General features: G+C 47.1%; 1 pseudogene; it reads left to right on the top strand.

Annotated features, from left to right (window-relative positions):
• Positions 1-4,029: 4,029 nt before the first annotated feature.
• On the top strand, positions 4,030-4,883 carry LOC142439519 (survival motor neuron protein pseudogene; annotated as a pseudogene).
• Positions 4,884-23,091: the final 18,208 nt, after the last annotated feature.

Below are 23,091 nucleotides of genomic sequence, written 5' to 3'. Positions count from 1 at the left end.
TCCCAAGGAATGCTTCCACACTGAAAGAAGGAACAAACTGCTGGCCTCCTGACAACCCAGAGTGCAGCTGTAGCCCGCACAGCACGCCTTGTGCCGCTTTGCTTCTTGTCTTTCTCCAACTCTCTCCCCTCCTGACCTTTTCTCCACCCCAATGGTGCATCTCTCAAATAAACTGTTAGCCCTGTAGCCTTTGCCCGAGCCTTTGCCTTCCTGAAGCGTTGGACTAAGTAGATTTGATATCGTTTGCTGATTTATTGAGCTTACTTCCTGTCTCCCTTTTATACTGGAAGTGCAGTGAGGGCAGAGATTTTATTTATTTTATTCATTGCCATGCCCTCAACACTTCCTATGGTACCTGGAACTCAATAAGTATGTGTAGATTGAACGGGTGGGTTTCTAGCATAGCAGCTGGTATTGTATCTAGCACACGGGTGTTGCCCGATAGATGGGGATGTTCACCACTATTCTGTTCTGTTATGATCATCTTCAGGATCAGCTAAACCATGCACTATGTACTTGACATTATATACCCAAAAAAACCCAATTTTTTCCCGAAGAGCAAAGCTGTGAATGCATACAGCTTTTAAAAGGATATGATATATTTTAAAGAATGTATTGTTTGGGTTGGCTGAATTTTTTAATTTTTTATTTTGCTTTTGGCTTAATTATATTTCTAGGAGCCCTGGTGGAACAGCTGTGAAGCACCCAGTTCCTAACTAAAAGGTTGGTGATTTGAATCCACCCAGCAGCTCTGAAGTAGAGAAACGCAGTGAGCTGCTTCTGTAATGATTTGAAAACACACTGACTGCCAGCAAGCTGATCCCAACTCGTACGGACCCTTTAGGACAGAGTAGAACTGCTCTGGGAGCTCCAAGGCTGCAACCTTGTGGAAGCTGACGGCCTCACCTTTCTCCTGCAGAGTGGCCAGTGAGTTTAAACCACACCAGCGTCTTCTGCCTTCTGCCTTCCATAGCGATTGCAGTCTAGAAAACCCGATGGTAGCCAACAACAGCAGTCAAATCCCAATTGCTCTTACTAATGTGGGTAAAGGGGGAAAGAGCCAACAAAAATATAACCTAAGATCAAACCAAACCCATTTATGTTTAGTCAATCCCCACCCATAAGGACCCTATAGGACCGAGAAGAGCGGCTCCACACCGGTTCCCAGGCTGCATCCTTAGGGGAGTCGGCGGCTGCCTCTTCCTCCTGTAGAGCAGGTGCTGGGCTCAAAAGCTGCCCTTTCGGTTGCCAGTCAAGCTACCCACCACCCTGCCAGAGCTCCCAGCAAGGGAAGAACGCTCTGTGGTCACATAGGAAAGCAGCTGGGGTGGCAGCGGAGGAAAAGAAGCTTGAGAAAGAAGAGGCCAATGGAAATGGCATACTTTCATGATGTTAACCACAACTTCTGTCACCTTAAGGCTGCAGTCTGGCCACTTCAAAGGTCATGTGTTCTTCCCTTGCAGATATTTCTACTAGAATGGGCCAATATGTTTCAGCCACCCCATCTGCATGGGTCATAAAGGAGACACCTTATCAGAGTCTCAGACTTCAGGCATTTCTACAGAGTTGATGACATAAAAAAAATATTTTGCTGAATAATTTTTTATCTGGAAAACCTGAAAGAAGCCAAGGAAATGCTACTAGGATCGTAGAGAATAAGACTATTGTGACAGTAATGTGGCCTTATAAAAAATTTAAGAAAGACAAGCCAGTACTTCTCACATATTCCAAACAAAAACAGTAGGATGATACAAAGTGTGCTCCATTTATAACAGAGCGAGAAATACTTAGGCAAAAAATTTACAAACCAGTATCCAAAACCTATCTATTAAACACAGACACAAACACCCTATAAGACACACAAATGGACTGGAACAAATAGAAAGATATTGCGTTAGATCAGGTTTTCTAGAGAAACAAACCCAATGACACTCATCCATGACAAAGAAAAAGCTTTATATCAAGAGATAATTACATACTAAGAGGGCATCCTAGCCAACTCAGGTCCAGCTCAAGTCCATAAGTCAGATGCTAGTCCACAGGCCCATCTCCATAGCACTGTAGCTGCAGGCGGATGATGATGCCGAAGAGTGAGCCAGTGGATAAGGTCATAGGCTGGTGAGTGCAGAGTCATATCGATCCAAGGTTGGTGGAAACGTGGCATGGCCAAGATAACACTCAGAGTTGGGTGTCCCACATGGGGCCACGCTTAGAGGCAGGCAGAGTTCCAGTAGACAGGAAGGTTGGGGTCAGAGAGAGCCACACCCTCAAGGAGGCATCATCACGCTGTCACCTGGTAGACAGGTAGGCCTCCAATTCTACACTAACTTTCAAACAAATCCAAGTTGACATAAAATCATCTAATACCGCAAACATCGCATTCTTGGGAAAGAAGATTCACCATCTTAAAGCTGTCAGTTCTCCCCGAGCTGCTGCATAAATTCAGGTGATTCCAATTGTTTTAATAGTCATGTTTTTATCTAGAGCCAGATAAATTGATTACAGATGTCATTTAGCATAACAAGGAAGCACAAATGTGTTGTGAGCTGTCATCAAGTCAACTTAGGACTGAGAGTGATCCATACACAATGGAATGAGACCCTGCTCCATCCTGGGCCAGCCTCAGATGAGGTCTGTGGTCGTGATATCATCTGGTGTCAACTTGAGACTATGAAGAGGGAAGGGGAAGAGTCTAGCCTGTCAATCCGGTCACAGCTTGATGATCTCATTTGGAGGCACGATGGAGATAAATAGCTTACTGGAGGCCAGACCCATGTTCTCTGTTTTGTCTTCCTGCTGACAAGAAGCATGGAGCTACACTGATGGAACCAGAGCCCTGGAGCTGAAGAAGTCACGTGTAGTCCCCTGCCAGCACTGAGATGCTTCCACCACCACTGGATCCACTAGACTTTTGACCCCCTGGTCTGTAACCTTCCTGCATTTGGTGTCATTGCATGTGTTGCCTGAATCTAAAGAAGAATTTATGGACTACGATCAGACATATGGGCTAATATAGAATTTATTGACTTGATCTGGACAGGACTGGGATGTTTTCTTAATATACAATTACTCTTTGATATAAAGCTCTCTCTTATACACATATGAGTGTCTTTGCAGTTTCTTCTCTAGTCAGCCTAGACTATCACAAGGTCATTGTGATCTGTGGGTCACACTCAGGGTCTACTGCAGATAAGCTCATTGTGATCTGTGGAGTTTTAGTAGGTGTTTTTTCAGAAGCACATTGTTGGGCATTTCTTCTAGGATGCATGAAGATTAGGAAGACTGGACTGAAGGAGAGGGTGCCAGAGACATAGACGTAGGAGATATTAAAACACACTTGGATGTTCCTCATCATTTTTTCAAGTTCTATATTGGTGCTTCCATAGGCAAGCTGACCAAGGGACTAGAACAGAATCTCCAGAAATAGATCCCCATGGACATGGATATGGAGACAGGGCATACACGAAAGCCGGCGTTTAAGTCAGCATTGCAAGGAGGAGCTAGTTCATAGGTGGTGCTGGAAATACTGGATAGCCATATGTGGAGAAGAATAAAACAGACAGTTTACCAGGATACATTCCAAACAGCATATATTTAAGGATAAGAAAAACAACCCAAAATTAGATGAAGGGAGTGGAAAATATGGATGAACAACTCGTTCCCCTGGAAGAGGTCAAAATTTTCCTAATTATGGCTTGCAACCTAGAAACAATAAGTTGGAAGAGTGATAAATTTGACTTTTTTTAAAAAAAAGAGAAAGAATATCTTTATGAAAAAATTAAACAGCTTAAGCAAACCAAAAAGACAAATGACATCCCAAGAAAACAATATTCATATTAGATAGTATTAACTGTAGATTACTTTAAAGTATATTCATGCCTAATTTATAAGGTTATTCTAAAACCAAATAAGAAAATGCTCAGCCATCCTACCAAAAATTAATCTAGCAACATGAACAGATAATTTGCAGAAAAAATAAGTGTGATTCACAGGCGCCCGCGCCTCACCAGGTGGTTCCAGCCACTCGCCATGGCAATGGGCGGAGGCCCGGAGCAGGAAGACGCGGTGCTGTTCCAGCGTGGAACAGACCAGAGTGATGACTCTGACATCTGGGATGATACAGCATTGATCAAAGCCTATGATAAAGCTGTAGCTTCCTTTAAGAATGCTCTAAAGAATGGAGACATTTGTGAAGCTACTGACAAACCAAAACTCACACCTAAAAGAAAGCCTACTAAGAAGAAAAAGAGCCAGAAAAAGAACGTCACGACTCCATGAAGCAGTGGAAAGTTGGTGCTAAATGTTCTGCCATTTGGTCAGAAGATGGCTGCATTTGCCCAGCTGCCATCCCTTCCATTGATCATAAGAGAGAAACTCGTGCTGTGGTTTACACCGGATATGGAAACAGAGAGGAGCCACATCGTCTGATCTACTTCTTCCAACCTTTGGAGGAGTTCATAATGTAGACCAGAATGCTCAAGAGAATGAAAAGGAAAGTCAAATTTCAACGGATGAAAGTGAGAACTCCTCCAGGTCGCTTGGAAACAAGCCAAAAACCAACTCTAAAGCAGCACCAGGGAGCTCCTTTCTACCTCCACCCCCCCCACCCCACCCCCAATGCCGGTGGCATCTGGGCTGGGGCCAGGAAAGTCAAGCCTCAAGTTCAATGGGCCCCCACCCCCACCTTTCCTATCATGCTGGCTACCTCCATTTCCTTCTGGCCCACCAATTATTCCCCACCACCTCCCATATGTCCAGATTCTCCTGATGCTGATGCTCTGGGAAGTAGGTTACTCTCTTGGTATGTGAGTGGCTATCATACTGGCTATTACATGGGTGTCAGACAAAATCAAAAAGAAGGAAAGCGTTCGCATTTCAATTAAGGAGTGACACTGTCTCCCAAGGAGAATGATATTTTGATGTTCCCTGGTCAATATGAAAAAACATCGTTTCTTCAAGAACACTTGGTTGGATAGCACAGTCTTCTTTCTGCATTTTTTCCAGTTGTTCCAGGCTTGAATCAGCAACAAAGTGTTTTTAGAGTAGGATTACTTTGAATGACTGAACAATGGAGGTGTGGTTCATTAAAAGAAACTCTGGGTCACAGAGTGCATAAAAGTCAGTCTGTGTCAAAATTAGAATTGAGTATGTTTTTATATTGTAACTTTCTTAGCATGCTAAACTTTTTATTAATGCTATAAAAAATAAATGTGATATGCAAGTCCATTTTTTCTTCCCTAAACCTTACATACATGAATCTTCTTGGGAATATATTCTTACATGGTGAGGTTAAGTCTACCTACAGTGGAGAAAGGAAACTTATTGGGGCAATCTTGGTAAAGGATCGTATTGTTAAGGTCCAACCAATGATAAAACAATCTCACTGATAATCAAAGATTAAGAAACAAAGGCTACCTGAGAATCCCAAAGGTTTGCACCTGCCTTTCTAAGGTCTACAATATTTACTTTGGGCTAGGAATCCATGGAAGGTTTTGAGTTAGGGATGACTTGATATGACATGATATGTAGCATGATATGATAAAAAGTCATCTGACTGCTATATTGAAAAGTCTATAGAGAGGAAGCAGGCAGACTGGGAGTGGGTGGTAGATGTTGGATTTGAGTGTAGAGCAATCCGGATTTGCCATTATATGACATGGATTTTGGAAGAGAAGAATTAAGGATGATGTCAAGCTTTTTGTCTTAATTGGACAAATAAAGTTGGAATTTAATGAGCAAAAAAAAAAGAAAAAGAAGTGCAACCATGTCTTAAACAGTGAAAAGATGTTTAGCTTCACTCATAAGAACAATGCACCATCTAGCTCAGAAGCAACAAAGCCCACAGAGAAGAAGTACACAGCCTGTGTGATCCCAAGGTGTTGAAGGGATCAGGTTGCAGACACCAAAGAACAAAAACCATCATTGTGTGTTCACCTTCCCCATATAAACGATGACGAAGAATGTGTGCATAAGTAAGTGTGGTGAAGAAGGCTGATGGTGCCCGGCTATCGAGAGATATAGCGTCAGGGGTCTTAAAGGCTTGAAAGTAAACAAGCGGCCATCTAGTCCAGAAGCAACAAAGCCCACATGGAAGCAGCACACCAACATGTGTGATTATGAAGGGCCAAGGGGACCAGGTATCAAGCACCAAAGGTGGGGGGGAGGAAATCATATTATCGTGAATGAGGGGAGTGCGTGATGGGGACCCAATGCCCATCTGTAGACAACTGGACATCCCTTGCAGAGGGATAGTGGGGAGGAGATGAGTCACTCAGGGTTTAGTGTAGCAATAGTAAAACGCACAACCTTCCTCTAGTTCTTAAACGCTTCCTCCCCCGCCACTATCATGATCCCAATTCTACCTTGCAAATCTGGTTAGACCAGAGGATACATAGCGGTGCAGATGGGAACTGGAAACACAGGGAATCCATGGCAAATGAACCCCTCAGGACCAGTGGTGAGAGTGGCGATACCGGGAGGGAAGGGGGTGTAGAAAGGGGAAACCAATCAAAAAGATCTGTGTATGAGTGAGAGAGCATGTCCGCAGCCACCCATTGACCATAGAGTCATGTTCAAATACTTTATTTGGGATAAACTAGGACCCTTGTAGCAAGACTTTTGTTTTACTATCATAGAAGACTGCTGTATAACCCATCGACCCTAACCCATGTTGTTGTTGTTGTTATTGTTAGATGCCATCAAGTTGGTTCCAATCCAGAGCAACCTTAAATATCACAGAACCAAACACTGTATGATCCTGCACCATCCTCACAGTCAGTTGCTCCTATGCCTGAGCCCATTGCTGTAGCCACTGTGTCTGTCCATCTCATCCAGGGCCTTCCTCCTTTTCACTGCCCCTCCACTGTACCGAGCATGACGTCCTTCTCCGGGGACTGGTGTCTCTGACAACATGTGCAAAGTATGTGAGATGAAGTCTCGCCATCCCTGCCTCGAAGGAACACTCTTGGCCATACTTCTTCCGATAGACCTGTGTTTGTCTTTCAGCAGCCCATGGGACTTTCTAACCTGTACAAGAGGACAATCCAGCACAGTAGTATCCAAGCAACAATGGGCCTACACCCTTTCCATTTTTGAGTCTAATATTGGTCCTAAAATTCTCACATTTTGCTTTTCACACTAACAATCTTTGCCCCTAATCTAAGAGTTGTATCTCTCTTCCTGTAAGATGAGGAGCTACCTGCTGTTGTCACCTGGGTGCCTTTCCACCTCCACCTGCCTCCTGCACTGCTAGGGGCTGGCCCGAGGCATGTCTGGGAAGTCAGAACAGCTTGTGCTTGCTTCTCTCCCCCACCATCTCCCCACAGCTTCCACTCCTCTCCCTCACCTACTGCCTTTGCCGAGGAAAGTGCCGTTCCAAAACTAATCTGCACTAAGACATTAGTGGTTGGCAGTCATGAGTTCTTCCTAGAATTTTGCATCCAGGTGGTGGCTGTATTTTAAAAGATGGTGTCAGAGAAAAGGTTTGGTTAACACGAGAATGACCAGCTCTGGCACTGACTTCTCCCATTCTCTGTGCAGGAGATGCACAGTTCATACCTGCTACCAGCTGGTGCCTCCCACCCCCAGCGCTGAAAGTGGTGACTTAACGGCTGTTCATGTCTGCCCAACCTTGTCCTCAGGAAGAAGTTTCTCCACCATCAGCTACACCGGTAGGCAGTAAACAATGACTAAACATGGAGATGTGAAGAGATGACCTCTTTTCCTCAAAGGAAACTAACTTTCTGGCGCTGTTTTGCTCCGGCGATTCTAGGAGATCAGGCTAAAGCCCTGGGTGATGCCAATGATTTACACTTGACTGGTAACTAAATGATTAGGGGGGTTGTACCCAGCTACCTGTATCCATAAACATGACCCTCAAGGTAGCAGAAGGACATTGGGTCTCCACTGAAGTCCTCCCTCAATACAAGAATACTTTCTTCTATTAAATTGGCATTCTATGATTCTCACCTTCCAAACACAACCTTGAAGACAAAGCGGGTGCATAAGCAAGTGTGGTGATGAAAACTGATGGTGCCTGGCTACCAAAAGATATAGTGTCTGGGGTCTTAAAGACTTAAAGGTAAACAAGCAGCCATCTAGCTCAGAAGCAACAAAGCCCACATGGAAGAAGCACACCAGCCTGTGTGATCACGAGGTATTAAAGGGATCAGTTATCAGGCATCAAAGAACAAAAAATTCATATCATTGTGTGCTCACCTCCATGATACGATTGCTGAAGACAAATGGGTGCTTAAGCAAATGTGGTGAAGAAAACTGATGGTGCCCAGCTATCAAAAGGTATAGTATCTGGGGTCTTAAAGGCTTGAAAGTAAACAAGTAGCCATCTAGCTCAGAGGCAACAAAGCCCACATGGTAGAAGCACACAAGCCTGTGCAATAATGAGGTGTTGAACGGATCAGGTATCAGGCATCATCAGAACAAAAATCTTACCATAGTGAATGAGGTGGGTAGTGTGGAGTGAAGACTGTAGCCCATTTGTAGGCCACTGGAGATCCCCTTGCAAAGGGGTCTGGGGAGAAGACGAGCCAGTCAGGGTGTGATGTAGCACCGATGAAAAATACAACTTTCCTCTAGTTTCTAAATGCTTCCTCTCCCCCCACTATCACGATCCCAATTCTACCTTACAAGTGTGGCTAGACTATAGGATGTACACTGGTACAGATAGGAACCAGAAACACAGGAAATCCGGGGCTGATGATCCCTTCAGGAACAGTTGTGAGAGTGGCAATACTGGGGGCGTACAGGGAGGGTGGGTTGGAAAGGGGGAACCAATTACAAGGATCTACATGTGACCTCCTCCCTGGGGGATGGACAACAGAAAAGTGGATGAAGGGAAACGTCAGACAGGGCAAAATATGACAAAATAATAATTTATAAATTATCAAGGGTTCATGAGGGAGTGGGGAGCGGGTAGAGATGGGCAAAAATGAGGAGATGATGCCAGGGGCTTAAGTGGAGAGCAAATGTTTTGAGAATGATGAGGGCAATGAATGTACACATGTGCATTACACAATTGATGTATGTATGGATTGTGATAAGAGTTGTATGAGCCCCTAATAAAACAATTTTTAAAAGAAAACAAAAATATCAATGCCAAATAAAAAAGAAAACTGGACAATGGGAAAGGAAAACAGGAGAAAAATTGATGAAGTGTTGGGAGGGGTAGCAGAAAATATTGAATGTACAGCAGGCTGCTCAAGAATGAGCAAAAGCAATCTTAGAATAAACACAACCAGAATGTTCCTTAAATGCAAGGACAGCAAGGCTTTGACTTCCTGTGGACACATCGTGACGAAAGACCAGTGGCTACAAAAGGACATTATGGTGGGTGAAATAGGGCATCCGGGCCTAGAAAAATGAAGGGACATTCCAATGAGATGGATGGGTGCCACAATGGCCTCAAACATTCCAATGATCATGAAGATGGTTCAGGGCCAGACAACACTTCATTCTGTTGTGCATGCAGTTTTTGTAGGTTAGAGTGAACTTGACTTCTACTGACAATAGCAACCACAAGTCTACAGAAAAAATGAATAAAGAAAGCGGGGAGCCAGCAAACAGAGGATCTGACTCACTATCTACATACTGTTACCTGATCATCATAAGATCCTTGCATTACCATCTAATTATACTTAAGAGCTGGATCAGCAAGTATGGCATACAGATAAATGGTGCCAGCTGCCAATGTTTTTGGTGTATGAAACCCAGAATTGAGTAGAAGAAGGGTTAATGACAATGGACAGGTCTGAGGGGCCTGGCCCCAATCCCAACTACTACGTGGACACCTGCCCCTCCCCCCACAAGAATTTATTTCAAAGGACGGCACTGGATCTACAGGGAGAGGGATATATCTGATCAGAGCACACTGGAGCAGATTAAGGGGGAGGAGGAGAGAGTGAAGCACATCCTGGGCCACCAGACCTTCAGGATGATGTTCCTGATTAGAGCAGCCAGTCCACAGAGTGGACCACATGGCCGGCCCCACTATGAGACACGAGGTCCCTCACTGACCCATAGCCCTACAAGGGGCAACACCAGAGACACAGTGTGGGAATTGCACCCGACCCTATCCCACCACACTGAGGCAAAACACTAAGGGGGTGCAACAGAACAACAAGAGAATGGAGTGGTGAGGTCCTCAGGGAATGCTAAGGTGGTCTTTGGGGCTAGGGCATGGTGCCCCAACAGACTGAACTGGAAAACACTCCTAACGGCCAAAAACAGTCCTGGAACTAACTATAAGATTTTCTTTCTTGTTGTGTTGTGTTTTGTTTTCTGTCATTGGTTTGTTGGTGTTGTTGTATATTGTTGCTTAGTTTTGCTCTGTCTTGGTTTTGTACATGTTATTATCTCCACAGGTCTGTCTAAATAAGATAGGCTGGATGAACAATCTGGAGGAGAAAATAATGGGACTGAGTTCCAGGGGGAAGGACATGGGAGAGGGGGAGGGGGAGGGAAAGGTAGTGGTGTTAACAAACCCAGGACAAGGAAACAATAAGTGATCCAAATTGGTGAGGAGGGTATAGGAATTACTGAAACCCAAATGAAGACTGAGCATGATAGTGGGACAAAAGGAAAGTCAAAAGACATAGAGGAAAGAGCTAGGAGGCAAAGGATATTCACAGAGGTCTAAATAAAGGCATGTACATATGTAAATATACTATGTATGAGGATGGGGAAATAGATCTATGTGCATATATTTATAGGTTTAGTATTAAGGTAGCAGAAGGACATTGGGCCTCCACTCAAGTCCTCCCTCAATGCAAGAATACTTTCTTCTATTAAATTGGCATTCTATGATGCTCACCTTCCCGACACAACTGCTGAAGACAAAGTGGGTGCATAAGCAAGTGTGGTGAAGAAAACTGATGGTGCCCGGCTATCAAAAGATATAGTGTCTGGGGTCTTAAAGGATTGAAGGTAAACTAGCGGCTATCAAGCTCAGAAGCAACAAAGCCCACATGGAAGAAGCACACCAGCCTGTGTGAACACGAGGTGCCGAAGGGATCAGTTATCAGGCATCAAAGAACGAACAATCATATCATTGTGTGCTCACCTCCCTGACAAGATCGCTGAAGACAAATGGATACATAAGCAAATGTGGCGAAGAAAGCTGATGGTGCCCAGCTATAAAAAGATATAGTGCCTGGGGTCTTTAAGGCTTGAAGGTAAACAAGCAACCATCTAGCTCAGAAGTAACAAAGTCCACATGGAAGAAGCACACCAGTCTGTGCAATCACAAGGTGTTGAAGGGATCAGGTATTAGGCATCATCAGAACAAAAGAATCATATCATAGTGAATGAGGTGGGAAGTGCGGAATAGAGACCCAAAGCCCATTTGTAGACCACTGGACATCCCCTTACAGAAGGGTCATGGGGGGAAGACGAGCCAGTCAGGGTGCGATGTAGCAACAATGAAACATACAACTTTCCTCTAGTTCCTAAATGTTTCCTCCCCCTCCCACCCCTCACCCCCTCTATCATGATCCCAATTCTACCTTACAAATCTGGCTAGACCAGAGGCTGTATACTGGTACAGATGGGAACTGGAAACACAGGGAATCCAGGGCGGATGATCCCTTCAGGACCAGAGGTGAGAGTGGTGATACTGGGAGCATACAGGGAGGGTAGGTTGGAAAGGGGGTACCGATTACAAGGATCTACATGTGACTTCCTCCCTGGGGTATGGACAACAGAAAAGTGGGTGAAGGGAGATGTCAGACAGGGCAAGCTATGACAAAATAATAATTTATAAGTTATCAAGAGTTCATGAGGGAGGGGGGAGGGAGGGGAAAAATGAGGACCTGATGCCAGGGGCTTAGGTGGAGAGCAAATGTTTTGAGAATGATGAGGGCAATGAATGTGCAGATGTGCTTTACACAATTGATGTATGTATGGATTGTGATAAGAGTTGTATGAGCCCCTAAAAATGATTAAAATTAATTAATCAAATCAATCTTATTTTGAAAAAAATAAAACAAAATATAAGGGTTCATGGGGGATGGGGTGCATAGTAGGGGATAAAGGTGAACTGAGACCAAGGAGATCAAGGAGTTCAAGAAGACAGATGTTTTGAGACCAATTGTGGTAGCATTGGTACAATACTGTTTGATGTGATTGAACTGTGGAATGGTGTGTTATCTGCATGAGCTCCCAGTGAAATGGTTTTGAAAAATAAATAAATTTTGCCGCCAGGTAAAAAAGAAGAAACGAAGCCCATGGAGCGCAGTTCTTCTCTGTAACACAGGAGGCTGCCACGAGTCCGGAGGAACTCCACCACCATGGGTGTGGTGGGGGAGCATTTTTCCACGGCCTTGTGCTTCTTTCCTCACTCGTGTGTGCTCCCTCCATACCGGCACGGTCACCCCTGCCTTGGGTCCTGCTTCTGCCGAACTCCACCCACTTAGCACCGATGGCACAGGCACAAGCCCACGTTCTGCAAGGGCCATGTGTAAATTCTACGTGGTTTCCATTGCACCCCTAGCCCCTGCTGTGTTCAAGGGTCATTTTTAATTGGCTTGGGAGGGGGAGGATTGGTAGGTAATTACGGGTTGGGTGTAAACCTGACTTTCACATCCCTGGGACAGGTGAGGACAAAGCTTGCTGGCAGCTGGGCACTTGCCCAATCCTGCTTGTGCAGCAGGTCCTAACGACCACCCTGGTTCACAGCCACCAGCTGACTGCTTTCCTTCCATAAAACTGGTGGCTCGAACTGCAGGGCGTAAGGTCAGCAAGCTCCTCAGCCCCAGGGACACACCAACAGTCACCTGAGCCTCCTCAAGTGGCCACCCCGAGGGACAAAAACAAACTCTCCTCCATGAATCTTTCCTTCCCTGCGCCGTTCACCGTTCCGCAAACCATCTCAATGTGTCCCCTGTTTGGGGTGGCCTGGGATCCTTACAGCCCCGACGCCAGCCCTGTCAGCAAGACTCACCACGGGACCGGAGAGCGAGGCAGCCAGGAAGGAAAGGAAAATGTTGTCAGGAAAACACCCTGCAGCTTTAAAATCCACAAGGGGAACGGTTCACCTGTTTTCTCTGGCGGGTTTATGGGGCAGGAGTTTCTGCTCCTGGGTTTCTTCTGCAAAGAGGTTTTCTTGTTCTTTCTGAATTCTGCAGCACACTGGGGGAAGTAATAATTTTGTGCTTGGCTTTTCCTCTGATGGAGTTCCGCCCCACACCCTGACCCTAATATTGGCCCACCTCTGATCAGCTCTCCCACAGCTCTGGGCAAACCCACACCTGCCAGTCATCAGGGCTTCCATGTGCTGTTTGCACAGCAGATGAGCGTTAAGGGGGGGTTACTCGCCTGGAAGCCAGCTCCCTGTGAAGGCAATGCTGTTCCCGTTTGGCTCATGTTCCTCCAGAGCAAGTCAAGGCCAGAGTCAAGGCCTTCACAAGCCCTCCACCCAACCAGATTTCCCTGGCAAAGCCTCTGTTGGGTTGCCTCCAGAAGTCAACCCTTCCCATACCTGTTGAGCTTGCTTGTCTATCTATGTATCGACAGTAGACGTTAGCTATTGTTTTCATTGCAGGACTGTACATGTAGCCGTTAGTAGAAGGGTGGGTAAGTCTCTAACTAGAGACACTTCCTCACTTGAGTGAGCGGCAAAGGAAATATTTAATAAGGAGGAGGTGACCATAGAATAGGGCAAAAGCCGACTCTGGGAGTAGGGCAAGGGTTGGAGGGAGCCTGGGATTCAGCCAGCTGGCGCTGGTTTGCCACAACCAATGCCTACTTTTTTGTGGTTTGGCAAACCAGTTGTTCAGTGGAACTTGTCAGGGTTCTCTTGAAGGTGGGCGGCTGGGTCGTGGTCCACTGTGGAAATTATTGGTTGGCTTTCCTGACTTTTTCATTATGTTCCTCTGTGCGCCCACACATTCTAGGTGCCCATACTCTCCCTTCCATCAATAGGGATAAAAAATAAAATAGGTATAAAAAATTAGATGCAACTATACTTATAATATTTATTCATTGTATAAAACTCATTATACTTTTGATGAAGGCTACATTTTTATTCCCTTGCATTTGTTACTTCAGAAAACAGTGCCCCCAAACTAGTTTCAGCTTTGTTACACCTAAATCCTCACGATATATTACGAGCGGATTATGATATTCCTGAAAGTATTCAAAGAGCTCAAAATATCATCAGAACAATTGCTGTACGTTCAGCAGAAGTGGAAAGGGGTTTTTCAAAGATAAATAAAATATGTTCAGAGAAGAGATGTCGCCTAACTAATACATCAGACACAATGACTATTGTCTAATTGGCCTACCTTTGAAGCAATGATATCCTACTCCTACAGTGAAAAGATGATTAAGGATAAATCACACAGCCGGTGACGCCCAGACGAAAGCAAAGAATATTGCAAGTAAGCACACCAATCAAGCAATAGAAATATCTTAAATAGCAGTCTGACTGTTTATTTTCAGGTGTACAGTATTTTTCATCCATATTTTAAAATTCCATCATATAACACAATCTAATTTTGTGGACCTCTTTTGTTGTTCGTATTTAAGTAGGAACTATATGAAATAATAAACTACCTTTGGGTTCATCTTTTTAAAATATATAGTTAAAGTAGTCGCCAGGGCAACAAACTGGTTGTTAAATTATTTGGATCCCAACCCTGGTTAAAGGCAAGAGGTACATCGGGAGGGCCAAGGTTAAGTGATGCCACCGTGTGAGGACTGCCAGTGAGGAGGTGAAATTATGGAGTGGAAGACTAATCTGCTCCGTAAACCTGCACCCAATTCACAAGGTTTGGGGGGGGGGTTAAATTACAGGTAACAAAGGCTGGAGTCTGTGGGAACACAGCACCATGTCCTTCATCCCACAGAGAAGGTGGTTCTATCCGCCCATGGTTCAGTTGGCGGATGAATGCGTACGACTGCGCCCCAAGGCTTCCTGAACCACGACAGAACACTGGTCTCAAAGGACAAATCAAGCCTCTGAGGACCGAAGACAGAGAAAAGGATTGAATTGGGTCCCCGGTGATGGAGGGAGCTGATGGATTAACCCGCCTGGCAGGCCTAGCTCAGGGCCTGATGAAGGGCCTCAGCCTGGAGCTGCTCTTTGTCAGTCTGCCTGTGACTTGTATGGTATAACTCTCTTAGGTTCATCTGGAGCGCCTCGCCCTGCTCTCTTCACCCCAACTGGGGGGCAGGGCAAGTTTGGAAGATACCAGAGCTCGTGGCTTATCCCTGGAGCTCTCCCTGGAAGATGAGCTAGGGGTAACAAGTGCCCTGTCCTGGTGGACATGCCCACATGGTGTTGCTGTGAGGCGCCTCCGAGTTGGTTCTGTGCCATGGAGACTCTATGTGCTAAAGAAGGAAGCACTGCCCAGTCTTGCACCAGCCTGGCAACCATTGCTCCATTTGAGCCAGTTGCTGCAGCTACTGTGTCAGTCCTCCTTGTGGAGCGAGGGTCTTTCCCTTTTCCACTGACCTGCTTTTCCCAGCAGTGTCCCTCACAGACCACACGAATCCTCCCCAAGCAGAGCCTTCCATTCCCGGAGTGCTCACATTGCTGTTCCCTGTACTCCTTCTGCTACGACAGCACACCCGTGCAGATTCCATCTGAGTGCCCATCAACTTTTTGAAGATGGCTGGCTTCTTACTACGTCTGAGTCAGATGCCTTCTCCTACTGGATCTATGGATTATGAGACAAGTGGGCCTTCCCTCCTGTATGTGTTTCCTACGGTGGCACCAATCCCCCAGGTGGAGGTGGAGGGGCAGGCTTTAGCAGACAGATTGATCCTCTCACAGCCCTGAAGGCTGAAAGTCCAAATCAGGGCCTGCACCTTGCTGAGTCCTTCGGAGAGCCTTCTCCTAGTTCTGGGAAATCTTGCCTTACAGACAGGTCCTCACTTGCCTGTCTTCCCTTGCCAGAAATCATTGGCTGTGTCACTGAAGGGGCCTACTACTCATGAAGGCTCTAACTCACATAGCAAAGAAAACCCTATTTCCAAACACAACGGCATCCTAGATAGCTCTGGTTGTTGATCGAGCCAGAGCAAGGAGCACCTCCTAGGTGCCTGCCCTTGGGAGACTGGGACAGTGCCCAGGTGGCAGTGATCTATGGGAACTGTCCCACAAAATAAGGAGCCGGGGTAGGTTCCAAGTTCAACTACCAATCACAGCAGTTTCAAACCACCAGCTGCACTCAGAAAGATTTCCAGCCTCAGAAATCCTAAGGAGCAGCTCTACTCCATTCCACAGGGTTCGTGATGAGTTGAAATTGACAGGCAGGCAGCCGATTTTGTTATGGGTTTGGGTGTGAGTCTATACAATCCTCATGACATCTAGTGATAGGACCATCCCACGGCTGGTGGCCGAGTCTTCTTCAGAATCCCTTTGAGAATAACTCTGTTGTGGAAGAGATGGGCGTCTTTTCCTCTGAGATCCATTTCCTTCTTCTACTGGTCAGTGGGGGGTGGGGGTGAGGACGGGGAAAGGGGATGGTGAGAGGTTCTCTCCTGTCTGTTACACAGAAGCCATGTGATTATTTCCAATCAGGGCCTCGGAACAATCAGATATTTGAAGACTTGGCATTCCTCCATTCCACCCTAAAAGGGACTGTTAGAAAGATGCACGATCCGAAACGCATCCTCCTGAGTCCATTCTTGCACAGGGTGAAACCATCCACGCTGGGCTGTCTCTGCCTGAGCCCCCTGCTGCAGACACTCTGTCTATCCATCTCATGGAGGACCCTCCTCCTTTTCTCTGCCACTATGTTTTACCAAGCATGATGTCCTTCTCCAGGGACTGTGTCTCTTCACAACACCTCCCCAGACCTCGGAAATCTGTACATCCTCCTGCAAACAGAAGCTCTGGACCTAGAGCCGACAGCCTGAATTCAGAGACACACCAGCAGATTGTTGCCTTTAAAAAAAACAACAAACAAAAACAAGCGACTGAGTGTTCTTCTGCATTATCACCATGTCCAGCCAAAACCCTCATCCCCCAACCGCTCATCATTCCCCTGCCTCCCACGGATTGTCTGCAGCTCGTGGCTATCTGAGACGTTCTGGATGAAACCTGAGACAACTCCCAATGCGAGGGTGGAGCTTGTGTTCCAATCCATTCAGGGAATTGTCCGCTGGAATAACAAGAGAGGAAACACACTCTATTTATCTGAAAGCAATGGAGCCTCAAATCAGACATGAAGATGATCATATTCTGGAGGTGGGGGAGGAAGACTTCAAGGCCGATATAAACTATCCAATGAGTTATCTCCATACCATTAAAAAAGTGTCCCAGCTGAGTGAACCCAGTACACTCAGGGTAGGCCAGATCCTTAAGAGAACAGCAGAACAAAGGCAGACCCATGATAATAGATCAGCTCCCCTCTGACACGGGCCCCAGCAGAAAGTTGTAAGCCTGTTAGCAGTGCCGGCTTCCTGGCTCATCCTTCAGAGGTGAAGCAGCAGAGTTATTGAAGCCTGGATCCATTCGGTCCTGGCTCCAATGAACAGGAAACTTGGGTTTAATGAGAGGAAAGGTTTAATCAGTGGTTCCAGATGTGACTGCCCTAAGTGAAACCCAGTAGCCAAACCCCACTCCCCAAACATACAAGTGGGTTGGAAAGGAAGAGATGGTTACTTTGCGTGGGTTCCGCCAGTCAACCCTCACCCAGCGCCAAAGGTGCCTTGCTTCATTGGAAAGGTAGACCTCCACTCAAGTCAGATTCACCCAGCCGGTCCGTTCCCTTTCCATCACGCAGGAAGGGAGGTGGGTGCCACCTTAGCACGAAGCCTTCTTTCCATAGCCCCCCCTTCAAAAATAACTTCCCCTCCTAGATTTAAGCACTATCAATCGCCTTCCAGTCCATGCACTTTCTAGAAACATGCCCCCTGAAGGCACTGAAACGGTGGGCCTGCTCTCCCGGTGGCAGGGAGAAAACAGTCCCTGTGGAGTTGCAACTCCTTCCACCGTGGAGAGGCTATAAGGAGAGGCAAGAGGGACCTGGAGCCTCCCCACGGAATCTTTCCTCCACAGCTGGTGTATGGCTGGGGGCCCTAGCATCCGTTCTGACTCACAGTGGCCCAGCATGCAACGGAACTCCGCACAGATGAGGCCAGTGCGCACCTAACAGTCACTGTTCTGTTCGAGCCCATCTGTGGTCCCAGGACAAGGAAACCTGCTGGCTACTTCTAACCCCGTCTGTGTGTGGGCATATGAGCCCCGTCTTCCAGTTGGTTCCGACTCACAGCGGCCCGACAGGCCCAGGAGAACTGGTCTGTGGGTTCTGAGGCTGTAAATCACTAGGGGAGCAGGCTGCCTCATTTTTCTCCCAGGGAGTAGCTGGTGAGTTTGAACCTCCAACGTGGCCATCCGCAGCCCCAAGCTTAACCCACTGTGCCACCAGGGTTCCTTTCTGCACAAGCAAAAAGTAAAAAGAACCAAAAACGCTGCCTCGCTGCCATTGAGTCAATTGCAACTCCTAGCCATTCGATCGGCCTCTCGGGGTTTCTGAGACTTGGAAATTTTTCACCAGCGTAGAAAGCCTCGTGTTTCTCTCACAGAGCAGCTGGTGGTTTCCAACTGCTGACTTTGCAGGTAGCAGCCCCAAGAGTGGGTTTGAGTAAACCTCTGACCTTGAAATTCTCAGCCCAACATCTAACCTGCTAGCTACCAGGGCTTCCTATATTCTTCCAGGAGTCTGTGAGTGGTACAAACAGTTGAGTCATGCCGTTGGCGGCTTACCCAGAGGTGCCTAGGAAGAAAGTCCTGAGATCTATGCCTGAAGCATCCCCCACTGAAAACCCTGTGGAGCAGAGATCTACGCCCAAACACGCGGAGTGGGCCTGAACCAGGGGCCCCTTGATGACAGCTGGCAGGGGGTAGGTGTTATTCCAAACCACCGCTGGAGGGTCCTAGCTCTGACCCTCCTGCCTCCATCACTCCCACTGCACTGGAGAAATCCTTAAGTTTTCAACCAAGTTGGCTTGTGTCCCAGGGGGCAGGTACTTCCCTCCTTAGATGGGGGGGGGGCAGTAGTGAGTCGCAGCAGCCTTGGCCTGTAGCTTGTCAACATCCAGTTCATCATCGTGGGGCGGAAGACCCATCATCCATCAACGTCATCTCCGCAACTGTAGCCAAGAATGCATCTGTGATCCGGAATTCCTCTAAAGAGATTTACCTTTAGAAGGGAATAGCAGTGAGCCAGATACTCGCCCCCGGGGCTGTTATGGGATCAACTGATGATCCTTTCTGCAGGAAACACAAGTCTCCTTCTTTTTCTAGTTTGTGTTTTGATGTTATTGGTCACAAAGTATCATTAGTATTATTTTTAGTCATGTTATTGGGGGCTCATACAATTCTTATCACAATCCATACATATGCCAATTGTGTCAAGCACATTTGTGCATTCGTTGCCCTCATCATTCTCAAAACATTTGCTCTCTACTTAAGCCCTTGGCATCAGCTTCTCATATTTCCCCCTCCCTCCCCGTTCCCCGGTAAATACAATTCTTAATCCTCGGCTCCATTCACATAAAAACCAAACTCACCGCCATCGAGTCAATGCTGACTCGCAGGGACCCCCTGCAGGTTCCTGGAACTGTAACTCTTTACGGGAGTAGAAAGCCCAATCGGGCTCCCGAGAAGGTAATGGTGGTTTCAAACTACCTATCATGAGGATCACAGCCCAGCGAGTAACTACTACATCACCTGGGAGAGGTCCTTCTTCGCAGATGACTGTATTTAAAATGCTCTGGCCAGTTCATTACAAGCACCAACTCAAAGGCGATCAACAGTTCAACGCCCCCCACCCCATCCCCGAAAGCTTCGAGGCAATCAGCGCCCTACAGACACAAGTGAATCCCCCTTATCTTCTTATGTTCTCTAGAGAAGCAAAGCCAGGGATGCTTGGATGTGATGTGCCTAGAAAGAGATTTATATCACTAAATGGTTTGTACAGCTGTAGAAATGGGTAAGTCCAGTCTGGTTCAAGTCAGGCTTCTCCTTACACATGGAAGCTGACTAATAAGAAGATGGGTAATGAAGCAGAGATGGGGTTAAACTGGAGGGCAGAGCCACCGGCTGGTGGGTGCAGAGATAAATGGATCCAAAGCCATGAATGAATCCACCTGATCTGTCACAATAGGAGATTGAGGAACCAGACTCAAGATCCTACTCAAGCAGAAAGTGAAGGTGAAAAAGGATTCAATTCTGCTTATTCATATTCATTCTCATTCTCTCTCTCTCTCTCTCTCTCTCTCTCTCTCTCTCTCTCTCTCTCTCTCTCTCTCTCATACAAAAAGGCTTATGATACCAAGGAAGCATTATCAAACTGTTAGCTAATCGATAGGTTGGCCTCTGCCCCTACCCTTACCCAGGAGTGTCTAGTTGACATAATCTCTAATCATCACAGGTGTTTGGATGTGTTCGCTGCCCCTTCCACTGCCATCGAGTCAATTCTGACTCAGCAGGTCCCTGTAGGACAGAGGAGCGCTACCCCCTAAGGCTATAGATCTACATGGAAGTGGACTGTCTCATCTTTCTCCCGCAGAGTGGCTGGTGGGTTCAGACCAGTGACCTTCGAGTTAGCAGCGCAGTGCTTCATCAACTGCCACAGCCAGGCTCTGGAAAGATTTGTTAGTGTCCATGCACATGACCTTCTTTGTCAGCACAAACAAAGGCCACAGGCAGCCAAGTCGCTCAGCCCCTGAGTTAAAGTCCCGAGAGCCGCCTTCACTCTCCTGGGAGAGAGGGTCCAATACTGATGTTTCCAGAGCTGCCCGGCCGGAGCCTGCTCCTTAGCAAGCCACTGTCAGTAATTCCACCCCCTGTGCACATCAACCCCAACTGCGCCCTCTCCACAGGGTGGTCAGCAGCAGCCTTCCCTAAAGCAAGTTACCAGGTCTTTCCTCTGAGTTGCCTCAGGCTAAGCTTTTTGGTTTGCAAATGACCAGGTGAGCTGTTTACAGTTGCTCTCCACCAGCTAACACATCTCAAACTTGATTCCAATTCTGAGTCACCCTCTATAGACAGAGTAGTGCTGCTCCACTGGGTTTCGGAGGCTGTCACTGTGGGAGCAGAAAGCCTCATCGTCTTCCGGAGGAGCGCCTTGTGGTTTCGAACTGCTGTCCCTGGGGTTTGTATCCCAACACATAGCCCACAACATCATTAGAGCCCCTTCCAGCTCCCCCCAGTGTTCATCAATATTGCAATGAATCCTCAGCTAGTTTCTGTTTCCAGAAGAAAACCACAGGTAAGGGTGGGGCAGGGCAAGAACCAGTGGAGGCACACCATGCCTGGCCCAACATGCTCCTTTCTGGTGGTGGTGTCATCGTTGTTCGGTGCCGAGTCAATTCTGACCCAGAGCATCCCGATGCTCAATGGAGTGACACACTGCCTTTCTCAAAGCCCTGCCCGAATGGCACCGCCCAGGCAGATGGAGAGTGTTGGAAGAGTCAAGGCTGGAAGCCTCCTCCATGCTCCTGAAGTACATGGACTCCCCTGGTCTTTTCCCTGTTCAAAGGCCGCTTATTAATTTATGTCCCAGGTAAATGCCCGATCAGGGCCCCAGAGCTTCCCCCTGAACCTGAAGGATGGGCCTGGGCCTTGTGCTTTATCTGGATTAACTGGGCCTGGAAACTTTGGTAAAATTGAGTGAGACCAGAGCCGACTTTTCTGCCCACAAGGCGAGAGAGGACCAGTATGTCTGTAGATCATTATTTACAACCTCTGGTCTGCAAAGTCACTCACAAGTACTTCAGCCTGCGATAAGTAATTAATCAATGACGTGCAGACGCTTGGCTGGGAAGAAAAATGGTTTCACGAGACGCCCAGGTGCTTTCGAGAGAGCACGGCAGGCTTTCACCATGGGAGGGAAATGATTTGTCCTCCCCAAGTCCAGAATGGAGACAGCCAGGCCAGCACGGGGAGAGCTGCCTTCCTCACCTGCTGTACCAGAACTGCTGCACGTGGACGCTATAAGTAAACAGAAATTGCTCTCTCTCTCTCTCTCTCTCTCTCTCTCGTAGGCTGGAAGTCCAAACTCAGGGAGCCAGCTCGACTGTTGTTGTGCCCCAGGTACGTCAACAAAACACTGCCTGGACTGCCGTCATCCTCAACCGTTTTGCTGTTGGCACCACTGTAGCAGCCACTTTGTCAACCCATCTCATTGGAAGCAGGCGGAAAAGGCTCTCTCTCTCTGTGTTGGTTCTTGGGGAGTGTGTCAGGCTGGGTTGTCTAGAGAAACAAAAACAGTGACGCTCATATGTGTACAAATAAGAGCTTGATATCAAGAAGTAATCGTATCAAGAAGGCATCCCAGCCCGGTCTAACTGAAGTCCCTGTGTTCAATGCTAGCCGAGTCCTTTTCAGTCCTCACGCAGCTGCGGGCTGATGGGAAGCAAAAAAGGTAAAATGGGAAGCTGGGAGAGGCCAGTGGGTGCAGAATTGTGTGCACCCAAGCTCGATGGAAACATGTCAGGCCACTGACAGCTCTCAGGCCAGTGTCCCACATGAACACAGAAGCAGGCTGAGTCCCAGAAAACAGGAAGGCAACGGAGTAGAGAGAGACAGGGAAGTTCCCAAGTTCTCCCTTCTAAGAAGGCCACACCCCAAAGCAGGCATCATCAGGCCTGATTGACAGGTTGAAATCAACCCCAGACACTTTCATACACATTCGTGTTGACATAAAATCTAACTGCCACAGGAGCGTCCTTGTCTCCTTCCAGTGTCTCTGGTCCTGGCCTTCCTTGAAATGTTAGCATCCATCTTCCCTTGGGTCTAGAGCAGTGGTTCTCAACCTTCCTCATGCCACGACCCTTTCATACAGTCCCTCATGTTGTGGTGAGCCCCCCCAACCATAACATTATTTTCATTGCTACTTCATAACGGTCATTTTGTTACTGTTATGAATCGGGTGATCCCTGTGAAAGGGTCGTTCGACCTCCAAAGGGGTCGAGACCCACAGGTTGAGAATCGCTGGTCTAGAAGCTAGCTTCTCAGTGCACAGACCCCAGGTCCAAAGGGTGGACTCTGTTCCAGCTCTTCTTTCTTGGTGATAGTAGCTTCCTCCATCCCTGGGCACCTCTCTCTCATGACCCCTGGTA

The sequence above is a fragment of the Tenrec ecaudatus genome, chromosome 2 (genome assembly GCF_050624435.1).
Source record: "Tenrec ecaudatus isolate mTenEca1 chromosome 2, mTenEca1.hap1, whole genome shotgun sequence".
NCBI lineage: Eukaryota > Metazoa > Chordata > Mammalia > Afrosoricida > Tenrecidae > Tenrec > Tenrec ecaudatus.
Note: the sequence above shows the minus strand (reverse complement) of the source record. Positions and strands in the feature narration are given on the sequence as shown.